Genomic DNA, 21,095 nt, shown 5'->3' on the forward strand with positions numbered 1-21,095 from the left:
GAACACCAGGAAAAGTTAAACCCTTGGGTCTTGATTCATGAACTTCTAGAGGGCGCAATTCTTATCAGATTTGGCTGGAATTTTGCATAAGATGTTCTGATATGACTTCAAACAACTGTGCCAAGTATGGTCTATATCTGTCCATAACTTGATATAGCCGCCATACAAACCGATCACCCGATTAGACCTCTTGAACTCTTAGAGGGGGCATTTCTTAACTGATTTGGCAGAAATTTTGTGTAAGGTACTTTGTTATGACTGTCAATAACTGTACTAAGTATGGTTCAAATCGGTACATGTTCTGATATAGCTGCCATATAAACTGATCTAGGATCTAGACTTCTTGAGCACTTAGGGGGCGCAATTATTATCCGATTTGGCTAACATAGTTCATGAAATGTTTTGTTTTGATTTCCAACAACTAGACCATGTATGGTCTAAATCGGTCCATAACCTGATATAGCTCCCATATGACCGATCTCCCTTTTATACTTCTTTAGCCTCTAGAGGGCGCAATTATTACACGACTTAGCTGAAATTACGCATAATGATTTCTTCTTTGACTTTAAACATACGTGCCAAGTATGGTCTAAATCGGTCCATATCCTGATATAGCTGCCATGTGAACCGATATAGGATGTAGACTTCTGGAGCACCTAGGGGCGTAATTATTATCTGATTTGGCTGACATTTTGCATGAAATGTTTTGTTTTGACTTCCAGCAACTAGGCCAAGTATGGACTAAATCGGTTCATAACCTGATATAGCTCCCATATGAACCGATCTCCCTTTTATACTTCTTTAGCCTCTAGAGGGCGCAATTATTATACGATTTGGCTGAAATTTCACACAATGATTTCGCCTTTGACCTTTAACATACGTGCCGAGCATGGTCTGAATCGGTCCATAGCCTGATATAGCTTCCATATAAATCGATCTCCTGACTTTACTTCTTGAGTCCCCATAGAACGCTATTCTTATCCGATTTGGCTGAAATTTTGCATAATGACATCTACTGTGGTCTCCAACATCCAAACAAGGTATGGTTCGAATCGGTCCATAACTTGATATAGCTCGAATAACATAGCAATTCTTATATCCTTTGTTTGCTCATAAAGATATGCCGGGCAAAGAACTTGACAAATGCCATCCATGATGTAGGGCATTTAAGATTCGGCTTGGCCGAACTAAGCACGCTTTTACTTGTTACACCCTCCACTAGACTATGACTCCTTGAGCCCTTGATGGCGCAATTTTGATACGATTTGTATAAGATTTGAGTAACACTAGACTCACTTTTCCTTAAAAGTTAGACCTCTGCGATTGCCTTTCCTAGGGAGTGTGTACAAGTTCCGAATCTTCTTTTTAACCCAAAGAGTATAACAGTAAACCGGCCCAATTATGTTTTCATTTTCAATTCTAAGCTACAACACCTACATAGATTCGTTAGCAGCTGCTATATTCAACCAGACTTTAGATATTTGAAAGTAATATCACTGCGGTCAACATCAAAGACGAAACAAGCCAAAGGTTAGACTATGAAAAACAAAGTAAAAAACGAATGGTAAGTGTGTTTGATGTTTAATGAAACACAAATTAAAAACCAAACACGTATTTACGGCGACTAATCGGAGCAAGGAAAATGTGTACAAATTTCTGTTTGTTACTGTTGTTGTGTGTTTTTTTTTTTTTTTGCAAAGAAAATAAGCCGACATCCAGCAAAATCGACAGCCATCGAAGACAACTGCTACTGTAAGCCGCCATTGCCGATGAGGCAATGGCAGTGGCGGCACTTTGAGGTGCAAAGACCCAGCCTCAGAGTTCCAGCCCCCGTAGGCTAGCTACAACAGATCAAAAGGGCGGCTTTAACGATTTTTCGCTGACTTATCAGTTCCTAATCACTGGCGCTATGAATCAATTTGGAATGTCTGGTAGACGCCATTCATTTGAATTTGAATTATTCAAATTCCTTTGTTTGGTGATGATGATGATGATGATGACGAGATGAGTCGTGCAAGTAGATGACGATGAGATGAGATTAGACGCTTTTTTTGAGTTTGATTGCCTGCCCAGCTTAAATTAACTATCCCACAACAGGTTGGGCAAATGTTTTTCACCTATTGTAATATTTTTCGAGCCATTTCATTTTGTAGGCCTTTGGAGTTTGGTTGGTTGTGAATTTCGAAGATTATTTTTGTTGTTGTGTTTCTTTAAGAAAATAAGACAAATACCAGCGCCATAGCAACTCCCAAACGGCTAGCCAGTCTGTCAGCCAGCCATCACCACTAACACCAATGAAAAATATAGGGCGGCGAAAATCAAAGCTGAAATACCGCTTTAATGTTTATTGCTTTGAAAAAGTCATTTCAATTTGATTTTATGTCCATGTATTGCCTACGTATGTGTGTGTGTGTGTGTGTGTGTGTGCCTTTGCGTGTCTATTTAAATTTCTATGTATTCACTTTGTCTGAGTTAATTAAGAAATCTTTGTTTAAATTCCTTAGGAAGCCACTGTGGGACATAGCGACTATGCTTAAGGGCTTCTTCGCTCCACAGACGTAAGGTACAAGAGCGTGGAGGGCAAGCGAAAATGGTTATTCAAATGCTTTGGATCAAAGCCTATTGGAAGAAAATAAATTAAATTAGTTTGGTGATAACCCAAAATGCTACTCGTGTTAATTATCAGACCATAAAGAAAGAATCCCAAATCCAGTAGTAGTCTAATAAGCATAAATACCAACAAATGCCAACATCTAAAGGCAGACAGCCGGACTGGAGTCTGAAAACATAACACAGAATTCGGTGTCTTTTTGTTTTGTTTTGGTTATATTGGTCATGTTTATCTTTTAGGACAGACGGATGGTTGAGGTGTGTGTGTTTTTTTGTTTAAAGAAAACCCGTAATTGGTTTATTTTTGTGGTTTTTGGAAATTAAAATAATTTTTCTTATGACTCCCTACACCACAACTGTGTTACAGGTTATAATAAGCTGTGTTACCGAGCATTGGCATACGAAGCGCCCTGCACAAATGCTCTACAGTGTAGATGGGCAGCATACACATACGCACATAAATCTGTTCATGAAACCGATTCGGATCATACTGGGCATGGTTGTTGGAAGTCATAACTCAAGTCATTGTTCCAAATTGCAGCAAAATTGAGGATGCTAGGCGCTCAAGAAGTCAAATCGGGGGATCGGTTTATGTGGGGCCTATATCTGTTTATAGACCGTTTCGGAAAATACTTGGCATGAATGTTGGAAGTTATAACTCAAGTCATTGTTCCGAATTTCAGCCAAAAGGGTTGAAAATTAAGGGTTCTAGGGGCTCAAGAAGTCAAATCCGGGGATCGCTACATATGGGGGCTATATGTGTTTATAGAACGATTCGGAAAATACTTGGCATGAATGTTGGACGTCACAACTCAAGTCATTGTTCCAAATTTCAGCCAAAAGGGATGAAAATTGAGGCTGCTAAGGGCCCATGAAGTAAAATCCGGGGATCGCTTTATATGGGGGCTATATCCAAATCTGAACCGATATGGTTCATATGCAATCCCCAATGACTAACATTAATTTTAAGTATTTGTGCAAAATTTCAAGCGACTAGCTTTACGCATTCGATCGCTGTGGTGATTTCGACAGTCGGACGGACATGGCTAGATCGACTCAGAATGTCAAAACATTCCAGAATATATACACTCTATGGGGTCGCAGTTTAATATTTCGAAGTGTTACAAACGGAATGACTAGACTTCGTATACCCCCATCCTATGGTGGTGGGCTGGGCTAAAATTTTGCAGATAGTGATTTATTATACGACTTCCAATAACTGTGCCAAGTATGGTCAAAATCGGTTTATAACCTGATATATCTCCCATATAAACCGATCTCCTGATTATACTTCTTATACATATAGAGGGTGCAATTCTTATCTGATTTGTGAAATTTTGCACAATGACTTCTATTTTGGTCTCCCACAGCCAAACCAAGTATGGCCCCAATCGGTAACACATGGCCAATATCGGGCTATATTTGGATATAGCTGCCATATAGACTGATCTCTCGATTTAGGTTCTTGGGCTCATAAAAGGCGCATTTATTACCCAATTTCGGTAAAATTCGGCACAAGGATCTATGTTAGGCTCTTCGATAAACGTTCCCTATATGGTTCAGATCGGTCTATATTTGGATATAGCTGCCATATATACCGATCTCCCCATATAAGGTCTTGAGCCCATAAAAGGCGCATTTATTGTCCGATTTTGCCGAAATTTTAGACCGTGAGTTTTGTTAGGCTCTTCGACACCCTTCTTCAATTTGGTCCAGTTCGGTCTAGATTTGGATATATAGGGTGATTTTTTTGAGGTTAGGATTTTCATGCATTAGTATTTGACAGATCACGTGGGATTTCAGACATGGTGTCAAAGAGAAAGATGCTCAGTATGCTTTGACATTTCATCATGAATAGACTTACTAACGAGCAACGCTTGCAAATCATTGAATTTTATTACCAAAATCAGTGTTCGGTTCGAAATGTGTTCATTCACCGTAACGTTGCGTCCAACAGCATCTTTGAAAAAATACGCTCCAATGATTCCACCAGCGTACAAACCACACCAAACAGTGCATTTTTCGGGATGCATGGGCAGTTCTTGAACGGCTTCTGGTTGCTCTTCACTCCAAATGCGGCAAATTTGCTTATTTACGTAGCCATTCAACCAAAAATGAGCCTCATCGCTGAACAAAATTTGTCGATAAAAAAGCGGATTTTCTGCCAACTTTTCTAGGGCCCATTCACTGAAAATGATTTGCAAGCGTTGCTCGTTAGTAAGTCTATTCATGATGAAATGTCAAAGCATACTGAGCATCTTTCTCTTTGACACCATGTCTGAAATCCCACGTGATCTGTCAAATACTAATGCATGAAAATCCTAACCTCAAAAAAATCACCCTTTAGCTGCCATATAGACCGATCTCTCGATTTGAGGTTTTGGGCCCATAAAACGCGCATTTATTGTCCGATTTCGCCGAATTTGGGACAGTGAGTTGTGTAAGAGCCTTCGACATCCCTACTCAATTTGGCTCAGATCGCTTTAAGATTTGGATATAGCTGCCATATAGACCGATCAGCCGATTTATAGTCTTGGCCCCATAAAATGCACATTTATAAGTTATGCAGTTTTCACCGGGTTATGGTGGGTATCCAAAGTTCGACCCGGCCGAACTTAACGCCTTTCTTCTTGTTGTGATTGAAACAGTTTCCATTAAAAAATAATTTGGATCAATTAATTTCGTTATTGAGACAGATTTCAATTTTTTTCTGTGTAGTATCTTTGCCGTCCTCCCGACAACTTCTTTGCAACTCTGTGTCACATGCGCGTTTTAATCTAGGATCGCATTGCCACGAAGAGTTTCATACCCTTTTAGTTTATTGTCTACAAAACCCTGGACCTTAGGAACAAACAAAATTTTCCCCACTTTTATGGAAAATTATGGATTATATATATTCTAAAAGAATTTCTTCAAACTCGCTAATCTTTCTCAGAAGTTTTTTTTTTTATACCTCTTAGCGATTTCCTGGTAAAATCCCAGGTAATAATCATCTATGAAAGAAATCAAATTCCTCATACCAACTCCACCTGTTATACAGCATCAGCGGCAGCACATGGCTCTGTTTACGAGTGTCTTCTTACCAAGAAATGCAAAAGCCTCAAGGCAACGATGATAAAATATCCCTTAATTCGCTACCAAATGCCTCGTAAAAGAAATCCAGCGGAACAGGTAATTCGGTAGCTGATACATTTCTCAAATGTAACTTCGAAAAAGGCCTATGCATGCAGCAACTAAACAGCCAACCGTTCAACCAACGCAGCGTATGGACAGACACACATTTAAGTAGAGAAGAAAACCGATTAAAGTGTAACTCTGTTGTCTGTCGGCCTGATTGCCTCTAAAAATGTTTGGCCTGTTCCTGTGGCAAACGTTTAGGATGGTGGTTCGACCGCGTATACGTATACCTATATCTTGAAAGCAGTTTATAGAAGAAGAAGGTGTGCGCGCGTGCGTGTGTTGTTTTTTGTGCATGTCTGTCTATCCGTCCGTCCGTCCATCTGTATTAAGAGGTACGAGATACAACTTAAGCTGAACGCGCTAAGCCCGTGCCGTTTTTACTTTGTATTTTACCGCCTGTTTGGCGACGGCGGCGGCATGTTGCAAAGAAACAACTCTTAAAGAGACCCAAGAAAGAGGGTAAGACTTTGAGTTATACGAGCCAGTGTATGATTCGATAGCAACAACACCAACAGCTACAAGAACATGAAATAAGAGCAACACAAACGAAATCTTTTAAAAGCACCAACACAAACCGGGGCATTGTTTTTTCTTATTGTTGCTTTTTCCATATATATTTCGAAGGAGTTATTATTCAGCTGAAATTTGGTTGTTGTTCTCCGACTTTCCGACTTCCTTAGACACCAGAACATTTTTTTTGACTTACACCGACAAGCAATTTCAGAAACGATAGGTCTCAATTTACAGTTTTACCGTTAGAAAAAAGGCCTTTTAGGATTTAGCAGGGCAAACCTCTACACTGCGAGGTGTAACCTACATAGGGGAGACAGAGAAACGAACCATTCACGTGCATTCGACAGGAGACTATCTTGAGATGGTAACAAAGGTGGATGAATGAGGGCTGGTGTTGGTGGACGCAGACCTCATAGTAGCTGGAATGGTTCCATTAGAAATAAAGGCCTTTTAGTAGGCCATACTCTACACCGCGAGGTTCAACCCATAAAGGAGAGACAGTGAGATTGAAACGGACCATTCTCGTGCCATTCGATTTGCCTGAAATTATGCACAATGACTCTTCCTATGACCTTCAGCATACGTGCCAACTATGGTCTAAATCGGTTCATAACCTGATATAGCTCCCATATAAACCGATCGCCCCATTTTACTTCTTGAGCCCCTACAGGGTGCAATTTCTATCCGATTAGGCTGAAGCTTTCCACAATTACTTCTCAGATGACCTGAATCGGTTTTAAACCTTATATAGCATCCGTATATACTGATCTCCCGATTACACTTCTTGAGACCCTATAGGGCGCAATCGCGCAATATCCGATGTGGCTGAAAATTCGCACAATGGCTTCATCAATGGTCCCCAACATCCAAACTGATATAGCTCCAATAGCACACCAATTCTTATGCAGCTTCCGCGTAGTGTCAGATCGTACATTTCTCGTCATGATCAAACGGTTCGAAGCTATGCTGGAATAAGCTAATGAACCGAATCTATGTTTGCTCCTCGGATCGATTGTACATCTAACACACTGGATGAATGCCCTCTTTCTACCACAACGTGATCAATATGGGTTCTTACTTCTTGATCTGGGGACAACCTTTGTGATTTTTTTATGTTGAAATCTGTAGCTGCTAACTACACTGAAAAAGGATGGCCCAAAATTTAAGATTTTCCATTTCTCGTAGAGATTTTAGCATAAAACGAGCCTTGAGTTATGACTTTCAACATCCATGCCAAGCATGATCCGAATCGGTCTATAAACAGATACAGCTTCCATATAAACCGATGCCCGGATTTGACTTCTTGAGCCCTTAGAAGTCTCAATTTTCATCCGATTTGGCTGAAATTTGGAACAAAGTCTTGAGTTATGACTTCTTACATCCAAGCCAAGTATCATCCGAATCGGTCTATAAACAGGTATAGCCCCGATATCAACCGATCCACGGATTTGATTTCTTCGGCCCATGGAGGCCTACATTTTCACCTGATTTGGCCCAAAACCCTTTCTTATGACTTACAACATCAGTGGCAAGGTTAAAAAGAGGATGCAGATATTAATCCGCCCCATGCCACTATGAACATACATCTAAGTTAACGGCTTTTGTGCGCTCTAAAGGCCCCCTAAGTACCGATATGACTTCTTGGGACAAAAATAATTTAAATACAAACTCAGTTAATAAGGGTACATTTTCCATGGTGGTGGGTACCCAAGATTCGGCCCAATCGAAGTTAGCACGCCTGTTTTTTTTTCTTTAGACTTTGTATTTTTTTGAGTGTATAGCGGTAGTTATTTGTTACTCATCTTGTTGTTGACTTGCCGCTTGTGGCAATTTTAAATGTTTACAGGTAGTATGCGCTACATTACGAGCATGATGATTACGTAGAATGTCGCTTTGGTTTGGTTGCTCTCCTTGTTGTTCTTTTTGTTGCTTGGTTTTTGTTGCATTTGTACTTGCAGATGGAATGATCTCGAAAAAAAAAACATTTTTGATTTAAGTTTACGATCTCATGACTGTCACAGAGGTGAAAATGAATGTAAACATTTATAGCAAGCAGATGGACATTGAAGTCGGATTCAAATATAAAAAATACAGAATTAAAGCTTTCTATGCCAAATACGGGGCTGGCATACACCCAGATAAACGTTGATACCAAACGAGCTCATCTCAGTACCATACGGCATTAATAGTAAAGCAACACCGTATGGTACAAAAACAATACCGGATGGTGTGGATGAATCATAAAATAATTAGTACCGTTTGGTACTAGCCTTATTACCGAACTGTTTTAGCACTAAACCGTTTTTGGTTTAGTACCAAACCGTTACAACGTGACCAACCTTAATTATTTGATTCAGCAACTGATTCCATATCCATTGGTTCCCAGAAGTGGTTTTGATATGAATACAATCCAACACAACATCGTTTTCCACACAAGAGACTATCATGTTTTTGATGTAGAATGTCTTTAGAATTTGTATTATTTCCATTTTCCCCGCTTTCGAGTATTTGAGCAAATAAATTGCGTTAAATCATTCTATTTATCTGTTTTACAAGTATATTTTAATGGCGTCAATATTTTAAGTACAAAGCTCAAAAACACTTTGGGCGCGATGAGAAGAATACAAATGTGACGTCGTCAATTCTTAATAGCCTCTTTTGTCTGGAATTTAATTGCTACCAAATGGTATTACAAATCTTTGCCAATGACGCGAATAAAATAATTCCAGACGTCATTTTTCTATCAAACTATCGATTGCACTATCGATATTATATAAACCGATCTGGGGTACTTGATTTCTTCAGCTTTTTCAGGGCGCAATTTTTATCCGATTTGACTGTAATTTTTCACGTTGTATTTTGGTATCACATCCAACAACTGTGCTAAGTATGGTTCAAATCGGTTTAAAACCTGATATAGCCGTCATATAATTCATGACTTCTTCAGCTTTTCGAGAACGAAATTATTATCCGATTTGGCTGCAATTTTGCATGTTATGTTTTGGTATCACTTCCAACTACTGTGCTAAGTATGGTTTAAATCGGTTCATAACCTGGTATAGCTGCCTTATAAACCGATCTGGGATCTTGCCTCCTTGAGCCTCTAGAGGTCGCAATTCTCATTGGATTTGGCAGAAACTTTGTACAAAGACTTCTCTCATGATCTTCAACATACGTGTCCAATATGGTCTAAATCGATCTATAGCTTGATACAGCTCCCGATTTTGCGCAATTCTAATCTGAATGGACTGAAATATTACACAATGACCTCTACAATGTTCAGCATTCAATTCATTTATGGTCCGAATCGGACTGTAACTTGATATAGCCCCAATATCATAACCGTTCTTATTCATTATTCTTTGTTCTCCTGAAAATAAATTCCGCGCAAAGAACTCGACAAATGCTATCCATGGTGGAGGATATATAAGATTCAGCCCGGCCAAACTAAGCACGCTCTTACTTGTTACTTCTCATTTTCGTTTAATAAATAGCTGATGAGAAATGAACGATAGTATCGATATTTATTATTAAAAATATCGAACGTTGCGATTATCGATAGTTTGCCAAGGTTTCATATGGCTGAATATCCTCGCCGGAGTTCGAATCCAGGCGTTTTACGTCATAGGAGGATATGCTAACTCGAGTACCGCGGATAGCCAAATGTTTGAATAGAAGTACTCTCAAATGAATGATACAATATTTGAGATAGTCTTCGGGATTTGAACTTAGATATTCTAGCTAACCAAACAGCGGTAGCAACCTTTGCATAGAGTTTAGCCCAAAAAATTTTGAATGTCAATTCTCGCTTCATCCCAAGAAAGAATTAACTCTCTTAAATGTATGCTAATTTCGCACATTGCCATGGTAAAATTGCAATGCAATGTTGTTGTGTTTTATTTCCAACCAAAAGAAAGCCAACATGGACAAAGGAAGACGAGATGGGGAAAGAAAACAAAAAATGAGCGGCAAGACAACAAGACCAGATCTACACAAGAGGGGCAAGCAGCACAACATCTACAGCCAGCAGCCAGCAGGGAAGAAATAAAACGAGAAAACATCTCGTCATCGTAATCGCCGTCCTCATCTTTACGGTTGTCGTATATATCAATGGGCGCATGCGCCCATTGATCTTTTCTTTGGCGGTAAACAGTAGCTGCTATCGCTGTCGGCTGAATGGCTGGTTGGGCTTGTTCGTGAGGTCTCTGCATACGACGATTGCTTGCTTTGGCTTTAGAAGAAGGTTAGTAGTTGGATGGCTGACTAGCTGGTTGGCTGGCGGCTGGCTTAAATTGAAGTGTTTTGTTGCGTTGTTTTTCTTGGAGCTGAAGTTGGGGTATGCCTTTTTGGCTTTAACCTTTTTTTTCTTCTGTTCTTCTGGTTTTGTTTTGCTCAGTTAAGGCGTAGACATAAAATCGTCCAACGAGACAAATAAACTTCAACATCAAGCGACAATGAAGGCAATGTTGTTTATGCCGGCCAACGTTGGCAACTGACTTTCAGCACAAGTTTGTGAGGCTGGCTGCTTGGTTGGCTGTCCTGTTGTCTGTCTGCCCGTCTGGCTGCTGTGCTTTCGGTGATGAGGGTTCCTTCCATCCTGGTTTGCTCGCTATCCCCCACATCTACGACTGCAGCTTTCGGATATTGCCTTACATTGTTTATGCCATTATTATTGTTTTGAGGTTATTGCGGCGGCTTCCACTTTGTATTTGGCCGTCTGTCTGGCTTATGAGAAGTCGCTGCTAAAGGCAATACCGCCATTTGATTTGTTATTGCTGCCATCCCATCAAACTCCATGTTCAAGTGGTATGGCGAGCTGAGTTGTTTATAATGAAGTTGCACGTGAAATCTTTACTATGCTTGGATTCCTTTAAATCGATTTAAAATTTAAGGGATTTGCTACCTAATATTTGTTTTATTACAGCAATAATAGAGATCACATTGGGGTTTATGGAAATGGTGAAAAGAACAGTTAAGTCCCCTGATGTCATGGCTACTATTGTTGTTACTTACAATTTTGTGATATCTGCGAGGGGGGCGGACCCTGACCCTAACCAGAATTGTGAAAAACCTCAGATTTTGAGGAGGTGCATCGATTAAAGTGTAATTTTTTACGCCGCTTTATGATAACCTAAAAACACAAAATTGGTATAAACCGTGGGGGACGCCCTATCCCAAAACCCATCCAATCGGACATGTTTTCCGATTGGGACAATATGGGTGTCAAATGAAAGATATTTAAGAGTAGAGTACGAACTTGATGTAAAAATTCGAGCTCACATGTCAGGGGGCCCGGTCCACCCCCAAATACCGCCAAAAAATGGCATGTTTACTGATCGGGGCAATAAGGGTATCAAATTAAAGGTAATTGGCGTACGAAAGTTATATGAACATTTGGGGTGAAGTCGTAAGGGGGTCGCCCCACCCCAAAAACCATCCCCAAACGGACATGTCCAATTTGGACAATGAGAGATTCAAACAAAAGTAAAATAGCAAAATCAATCGTTGGGGGATGGCCGTGCGAAGAACAAAAGAGTTTTGAACAAGTAAAAGCGTGCTAAGTTCGGCCGGGCCGAATCTTACATACCCTCCACCATGGATCGCATTTGCCGAGTTCTTCTCCCGGCATCTCTTCTTAGGCAAAAAAGGATATAAGAAAAGATTTGCTCTGCTATTATTATATTATTACATGTTGGAGACCTGTGTAAAATTTCAGCCAATTCAAATAAGAATTGCGCCCTTTGGGGGCTCAAGAAGTAAAATAGAGAGATCGATTTATATGGGAGCTGTATCGGGCTATAGACCGATTTAGATCATAATAAACACGTATGTTGATGGTCATGAGAGGATCCGAAATTTCCAAATTCAAAATTTCAGGCTAATCGGATAATAATTGCGACCTCTAGAGGCTCAAGAAGTCAAGATCCCAGATCGGTTTATATGGCAGCTATATCAGGTTATGAACCGATTTGAACCATATTTGACGCAGTTGGTGAAAGTAAGAATAAAATACGTCTTGCAAAATTTCAGCCAAATCGGATAAGAATTGCGCACTCTAGAGGCTCAAGAAGTCAAGACCCAAGATCGGTTTATATGGCAGCTATATCAAGTTATGGACCGATTTGAACCATACTTGGCAAAGTTGTTGTTGGATATCATAACAAAACACGTCGTGCAAAACTTCATTCCAATCGGATAAGAATTGCGCACTCTAGAGGCTCAAGAAGTCAAGACCCCAGATCGGTTTATATGGCAGCTATATCAGGTTATGAACCGATTTGAACCATGTTTGACACAGTTGTTGGGTATCATAACAAAACACGTCGTGCAAAATTTCATTCCAATCGGATAAGAATTGCGCACTCTAGAGGCTCAAGAAGTCAAGACCCCAGATCGGTTTATATGACAGCTATATCAGGTTATGAAGCGATTTGAACCATACTTGGCACAGTTGTTGGATATCATAACAAAACACGTCGTGCAAAATTTCATTCCAATCGGGTAAGAATTGCGCACTCTAGAGGCTCAAGAAGTCAAGACCCAATATCGGTTTATATGGCAGCTATATCAAAACATGGACCGATATGGCCCATTTACAATACCAACCGATCTACACTAATAAGAAGTATTTGTGCAAAATTTCAAGCGGCTAGCTTTACTCCTTCGGAAGTTAGCGTGCTTTCGACAGACAGACGGACGGACGGACGGACGGACGGACGGACGGACGGACAGACGGACGGACATGGATAGATCGAAATAAAATGTCGCGACGATCAAGAATATATATACTTTATGGGGTCTCAGACGAATATTTCGAGTAGTTACAAACAGAATGACGATATTAGTATACCCCCCATCTTATGGTGGAGGGTATAAAAAGATGTTCGGGTTTGTTGCTATTAGCATCGTTGGATAAGTTGGATTTGAATAAGGGAAGTAAGATTTGATTTGTTTTCTATTGCGCTTATGAATCAAGTCGTCTTAAAGAGCTCTGTTCAAATTCAGATGTGTGCTTTACAACTTACTCTATTTGGAAAGGTTGTAAAGCACCATGATCTATTTGACATCTCCTGCTGATGACTTTTTTTTGGTCGAAAATGAAATGGCGATACGCGAAACCAGTCAAATGCTTCTAGCAACAACACATTTTTTGCTGACTTTTAAATTTTTTTTGCTATACTATTCTTTGAAGAGGAAGCATTAAACAATGGAATAAAGCCGGACAATATCCTGCAATGGAATGTTAATACGAAAAAGTTGGGTCAATTCCTGGGGAATCACCCAACCCAAAATGATGCCCCACATGGGCATGTATACCAAACGGGATATGGGTGTTCTAATGAAAGTTATTTGAGAGTTAAATACGAATATAAATAATTTTCACATTTGGACCATGTCAAATAGTGTAGTTGGTGTAGCGAAGCACACCGGGCCAGCTAGTGGATAATAAAAATTGGCATGGTACATCAGGTTATGGACCATTTCGGACAATACTTGATTTGGATGTTGGAGACCATAGTAAAAATGGTGGTCCAAAATTTCAGCCAAATCGGATTAGAAGAACGACCTCTAGTAAGCCTCTAGTAAGTATAATCGGGAGATCGGTTTGTATGGGAGCTATTGGGTTGCCCAAAAAGTAATTGCGGATTTTTCATATAGTCGGCGTTGACAAATTTTTTCACAGCTTGTGACTCTGTAATTGCATTCTTTAGAAAAAAAGCGTAAAAAAAGTATATTTTATTAAAGTTCATTCTAAGTTTTATTAAAAATGCATTTACTTTCTTTTAAAAAATCCGCAATTACTTTTTGGGCAACCCAATATATCAGGTTATGAACCGATTTGGACAATTTTTGCTATGTATATTGAATGTCTAGGATAGGGGAAGTTTTTGTACAACTTTTCAGCTTAATCGGATAAGAATTGCGCCCTTTAGAGGCTCAAGAAGTTAAGATCAGAGATCGGTTGTAATGGCAGCTATAACAAAACGTCTCACCAAATCGAATAAGAATGACGCCCTCTAGAGGCTCAAGAAGTATAATCGGGAGGTCGGTGTGCATGGGAGCTATATCAGGTCATGTACCGATTTTCACCCATACTTGGCGTAGTTGTTGGAAGTCAAAACAAAAATTTCAGCCAAATCGCATAATAATTGTGCACTCTAGAGCCTCAAGAAGTTAAGATCCAAGGTCGGTTTATATAGCAGCTATAAAAGGTTTTGAACCAATTAGAACTACACTTAGGACAGTTGTTTGAAATCATAACAAAACACCTCATACAAATTGTTTGTCAAATCGGATAAAATGCGCCCTCTAGAAGCTCAAAAAGTCAAGATCCAATATCGGTTTGTATGAGAGCTACATCAGGTTATCAACCGATTTAGACCTTACTTGTCATAGTTGTTGGTGGTCAAAACAAAACACTTCGCGCAAAATTTCAGCAAAATCTGATAAGAATTGCGCCCTCTAGAAGCTTTTGCAGTCAAGATCCAAAGTCGGTTTATGTGGCAGCTATATCAAAACATGGACCAATATAACCCATTTACAATCCCATCTGACCTACACTAATGAAATTATTTGTGCAAAATTTCGTTCGCCTACCTTTACTCCTTTGAAAATTACCGTGCTTTCGACAGACAGACGGAAAGACTGACGGACATGTCTAAATCGATTCAGAATGTTAAGAGGATCAAGAATATATTTCGATGACACGGCTAAATGGACTCAAAAAGTCAGGAGGATCAAGAATATATATACTTTGTGGGCTCTCAGATTAATATTTCGATGTTACACAAACGGAATGACGAAATTAGTATACCCAATCCCAGGGTGGAGGAAGGAATTCCATGCTACTTACAAAATTCCTAATTGTTTTCCATACCACGCCTCTAAGTTGGTATATGTCTGGCATTGTATCTTCACCTAAGTGCCGGTACTTGTTGGCCCCAAAGACGGTCAATGACATGGGAAATGCACCCGGGCCTCCTCATCTTCCCCATATGTCCTACACATGCCATTACTTGCCACAGCTATTTTGCATAAGTGAGCTCATTGTCCTATGGGTCTCGCTACGCTACCGAAAGCCATACTGACTAGTAGTGAAAATTGCAGCGTCAACAGATGAAACTACAGAATAATTAATTGATAGTGAAAATAATGGCGTTAACAGATGAAACCACTGAATAATTATTTCAAAGTGACATCAGTTTGAAGAACCGACAGATATTTTGAAAGAAGTTCCTATTCAAAATGAGGGTGTCAACAGATGAAACAAAAGAATATGTAAATGAAAAAAAAATGATGATGATATTGAACAAAAACGGCGTCAACAGATGAAACAATAAAAAACTAATTGTTAGTAAAAATCCGAACCTCAATAGCTGGAACAACTAAAGCAGCGATGCCCAAAAGGAAAATGTGACTGTATGTGTGAAATACTCTCTGTAAGCATTTTTAATTCTCTCAGTTTGTAAAAAATCACTCTTTCGACTGAATGATTGGTGTTTTACAAAAATAAGCCTGAAATAAGAAAACTTGAATACTTAAATACCCTCCAAGCTATTAATCAATAAAAATAATTGTTTTTAAAATAAAAACAAATATTTACCCTCCATCATTGATCGCATTTGTCGAGTTCTATGCGTTCTCAAGAAGCAAAATCGGGAGATAGGTTTATATGGGAGCTGTATCAAGCTATGGATCGATTGAGACCATATTATTAGCACGTAAGGGTCATGAGAGAAGCCGTTGTGCAAAATTTCAAATTTCAGCCAAATAAGATGAGAATTGCGCCCTCTAGAGGTACAAGAAGTCAAGATCCAAGATCGGTTTATATGGCAGCTATATCAGGTTCTATACCGATTTACGACATACTTTGCACAGTTATTGGAAGTCATAACAAAACACCTCATGCAAAATTTCAGCCAAATCGGATGAGAATTGCCGTCTCTATTGGTTCAAGAAGTCAAGATCCAAGATCGGTTTATATGACAGCTATACCAGATTGTAAACCGATTTGAATCATACCTAGCACAGTTGTTGAAAGTGAAACTAAAACACTATGTGCAAAATTTCAGTTAAATCGGATGAGAATTGAGCCCTATTGAGACTCGAGAAGTCAAGACCCAAGATCGGTTTATATGGCAGCTATATCAAAACTTGGACCGATAAAAACCATACTTAGCGTAGTTGTTGGAAGTGCTACCAAAACACTATGTGCAAAATTTCAATAAAATCGGACGAGAATTGCGCCCTCTAGAGGCTCAAAAATCAAGAACTAAGATCGGTTTATATGGAAGCTATATCAAAACATGAACCGATTTGGCCCATTTACAATACCAACCGACCTACACTAATAAAAAGTATTTGTGCAAAATTTCAAGCGGCTAGCTTTACTCCTTCGAAAGTTAGCGTGCTTTCGACAGACAGACGGACGGACATGGCTAGATCGACTTAAAATGGCATGACGATCAAGAATATATATACTTTATGGGGTCTTAGACGCATATTTCGAGGTGTTACAAACAGAATGACGAAATTAGTATACCCCTATCCTATGGTGGAGGGTATAACAAAAGACTATGCGTTTACTTATGCGCATTTTCATTCATTGCTGTCTCAACAACGACAAAGAGTAAGTAAGTAAGAATACGTATAACTTGCCATCAACGCTACCGTAAAGGGCTGGGAATCGCTGAACTAAAGTGATTGTTAGTTTGAAAGAAGTTCATCACCAGAACTTCCAAAATATGGCCTTAACACATGAAACAAATGAATAATTATTTGGTGGTGGCATCAGCACAAAGCCTTTTTTTGGCGTCAACAGAAGAAACAACAGCATAATTAATTGGCTGCCACATTAGTTCAATGGTGCGACAATTAGTGTACATGAAAGTCTTATGATAGCATTCAAAAATGAAACTCTCTTCTTTAAACTCTTTGTAACGTTTTCCTTAAAAACCTTGCCACAGTTTCCAAAAATGGCAACACTGATTATGCCAGGTATGTTTTTTGCATATTTATTAAACCATCAAAATCCTATCAAGCACGCCAGTTTAGCTTTCATGTCAATCATATATGCGGGCTGCTGGCAGCTATTTCCTCCCCCTATGGACATTCATTAACATAGGTTGGGTGGGCGGCCGGCAAAAATACCTTTGAAGCATGGAGAAACCATGTCCCTAAGCTTTTCAATAATAGTTTCAAATTAACTTGTGCATATTCATAAATTCCAAAACATTTGAAATATGATCGTTATTTGGTAGCCAGAAATCAAACGAGATTTATGCGGCATCGGCATCGACATCGATTAGTAAGCCACAGTAGCGACATTGGCGGTTACAAATATTGCGGTTTTGAAAATCATTACATGTCATTGCATCGTTTATACGGTCTGAAATTGTGATATGATCATAATTACAGTAGTAGTTGGACAATCTAATGTGACATGAGTGCTTATTGTGGTCTATTGAGCAATTTCGATGATGAACAACAAGTTATGATAATTAGAATGACAATGTTGTTGAAAGTATGGGCCAATGCAGTTTGGCTGAAATACTCACAGTATTGGTAAGAATTTTTTGTCATAAAGGGCTCAAGAAGTCAAATCGGGAGAATGGTTTATACAGGAACTATATCAGGTTTTAGACCGATTTGAACCGTATTTAAAACAGTTGTTGAAAGTCATAAAGGAACACCGCACGCAAAATTTCAGCCAAATCGGACAATAATTGCGGCTTGTAAGGGTCAAGAAGTCAAATCATATGATAGACCGATTTGGACCGTACTTGGCAGAGTTGTTGAAAGTCATAACAGAACACTATGTGCAAAATTTCAGCCAAATCGGTTAGGAATTGCGCCCTCTAGAGGATCAAGAATTCAAGACCACAGATCGGTTTATATGGCAGCTATATCAAAACATGGATCGATATAGGACCATTTACAATACCAAATGACCGACACTAATAAGAAGTATTTGTGCAAAATTTCCAGCTGACAGCTTAACTCCTTCGAAAGTGAGCGTGCTTTCGACAGACGGACGGACGGACATGACTAGATCGACTTAAAACGTCATGAAGATCAACAATATATATACTTTACTAGTTGAACCAGGCCCGCTCCGCTGTGCCTTCTTTTACTTTATATGGAACAAAATAATCCCTTCAATATTTATTTTCGACAATTAAAGAAATACCATGCTACGAAAATAGCATATCGCTTGACTAACAGCATAAAAACAAAGGTGCCTTTATCTGAATTCCACATGATCTTTATGGAACCACGAATTCGCTCGGAGGGTTTAATGCCATTCTAAAAACACTTAATTTCCGCCCGATATTCTCATGATGTCCGATTTAGGGGTGTTTTCGGGGGTGAGGTGGTCCCCTAGACACTTGGCCCTGAAAAAATATCAGCATCGTGCTCTTTATTTACTTAAACCCCATATTGCCATTGGTTTTAGTAGAGTTTGTAGGATGAGGCGGCCCCCAAATACTTGGCCCCAAAATTGGTTATCAAATTAGTTTTCTAATTTCAAATACCTTTCATTTGAGCCACATATTGGCATGGCCGGCAAATTTCTACCCTTTGCGGGGTTTTTGGGGAAAGAGCGGTGCCTCAAATACATGGTCCCACATTTGGATATTCGTATTCTAATCTCAAATACCTTTCATTTAAACCCCTTATTGCAAAAGTCAGGAAATATATCCAGTTTGGGGTATGGGCCCCAAAAACTAATCGAAGCTCCACTGTCTTGAAGACCCAAATTGCCTTGGTGAGCAAATACATCCTATTTGGGGGTTGTTATGGTGGTGGATGTCCCCGAGACAGTTGGTCCCGAATGTTAATATGTGATTCGTGGCCTACTCTCAAACACCTTTCATTTGAGCCCCAAATTTCCATAGTCGGCAAACATGAACGGAGAGCGGCCACTCATTGACTTGGCCTTGAATGTATATATCATATCCGTGTTCTACTTAAAAATACCTCTTATTTGAGTCCCATATTGCAATGGTCAGCAAATACTTCCAATATGGGTGGTGTTATGGGGGTGGGGTGGCCCCATAGACACTTTTCCCGAACATTGATATCAAATTCGTGCTATACTCCCAAATACCTTTCATTTGAGCCCCATTTGCTATGGTCGTGAATTTGTCCTCTTTGGGGGATGTTGTTGGGGAGGGACGGCCTCCCAAATACTTGGTCCCACATTTGGATAAAAGATTCGTATTCTACACTCAAATAGCTTTTATTTAAGTCCCATATTGCCCTGGTCAGAAAATAAGTCATGTTTGGATGGTGTTTTGCGAAAGGGGTTGACCCCCAGAAACTTGGGCCCACATTTGGATACCAAATTCGTATTCTACTCGTAAATACCTTTCATTTGAGTGAGGGGTGGTCCCCTAAACATTTGGTCCGACAATCGGATATCAGGTACGTTTTCTAATCTTAAATACCTTTCATTTGAGTCCCATATTGTCGTGATTGCTCTTTATATACATTTTGTAGGTTTTAGGGGTGGGCGGACCCCCAGGTACCCCATCCGAAATTTGGATTCGGACTCGGTTATAAAATGTAGGATTCTCATCATTGAGCCGTAACACAAATCGAACTGCTCTTATCTCTTCGAGATGAGCTTAGTGATCGAAATTTTTGTAAACAATGGAAAAATGAAAACCATAGGAGATACACCGCACCAACCAAGATATGACACATTTGCGAAGGAACCTCCATAAATGCATACAACTCGCTAACCAATCCTGCCTCTTTGCCCTACTAGCTGTGTCACTTTTTCAAATGTGTGTGTTTGCTTTATTGCAGTGTGTATTTCCCATATTAAATAATACCCTGTACCACAGTAGTGGTATAGGGTATGCACCAAGTTGTAATACCCTGTGCCACAGTATTGGTGTAGAGTATAACTACACCAATAATGTGGCACAGGGTATTACAACTTAGTGCATTTGTTTGTAACATCCAAAAGGGAGAGAGATAGATGCATTGATAAGGATACCGATCGACTCAGAATCATGTTCTGATTCGATTTAGCTATGTTCGCCTGTCTGTCTGTCCGTCTGTCCATGTTAATTTGCAATTTCATCCGATCGCCTTCAAATTTGGTATGGGCATGTTTTTTGGCCTAGAGACGAAGCCTATTGAAATTGGAAAAAATCGGTTCATATTTGGATATAGCTTCTATATATATATTCGTCCGATTTGCAGTAATACTGCAATCAAATGGTTATTTGTTAATCGATTCTCTCGAAATTTGGCAGGATGGATTTTCTTATGACCCTCGACCTTACGGGTGAATTTCATAGAAATCGGTTTAGATTTAGATATAGCTGCCATATATGTAGATCGCCCGATTTTCACTTCTTCAGCCACTGCAAGCATATTTATTGACCAATCTTCCCAAAACTTTGTACAACGCTTTCCTCCATGACTTCCACAATATCCACAAAATATAGTCGAAATCGGTTCAGATTTAGATATAGCACCCATACATATTTTCGTTCGATTTGCTGTAATACTGCAATAAAATTGTCATTTGTGAACCGATTCTCTCCAAAGTTGGCAGGAAGGATTTCTTAATGACTCTCGACATTACAGGTGAATTTCATAGAAATCGGTTCAGATTTGTACATAGCTCCCATATATATATGTTGGTCCGATTTTGCGAAATATTGCAATCAAATGGTCATTTGTTAATCGATTCTCTCGAAATATGGCAGAAAGCATTTTCTTTTGCTTCTCGACATTATAGATGAATTTCATAGAAATCGGTGCAGATTTAG

At 39.4% G+C, this 21,095-nt stretch overlaps 1 protein-coding gene across 1 annotated transcript in view; it reads right to left on the bottom strand.

Moving 5' to 3' along the window:
• The window catches only part of LOC106087113 (palmitoleoyl-protein carboxylesterase NOTUM), a 37,236-nt gene that overhangs the window by 15,174 nt on the left and 967 nt on the right, over positions 1-21,095 (bottom strand). The gene's annotated exons all lie outside the window — the stretch shown is intronic.

Source organism: Stomoxys calcitrans, chromosome 1 (genome assembly GCF_963082655.1).
Source record: "Stomoxys calcitrans chromosome 1, idStoCalc2.1, whole genome shotgun sequence".
Taxonomy (NCBI): domain Eukaryota; kingdom Metazoa; phylum Arthropoda; class Insecta; order Diptera; family Muscidae; genus Stomoxys; species Stomoxys calcitrans.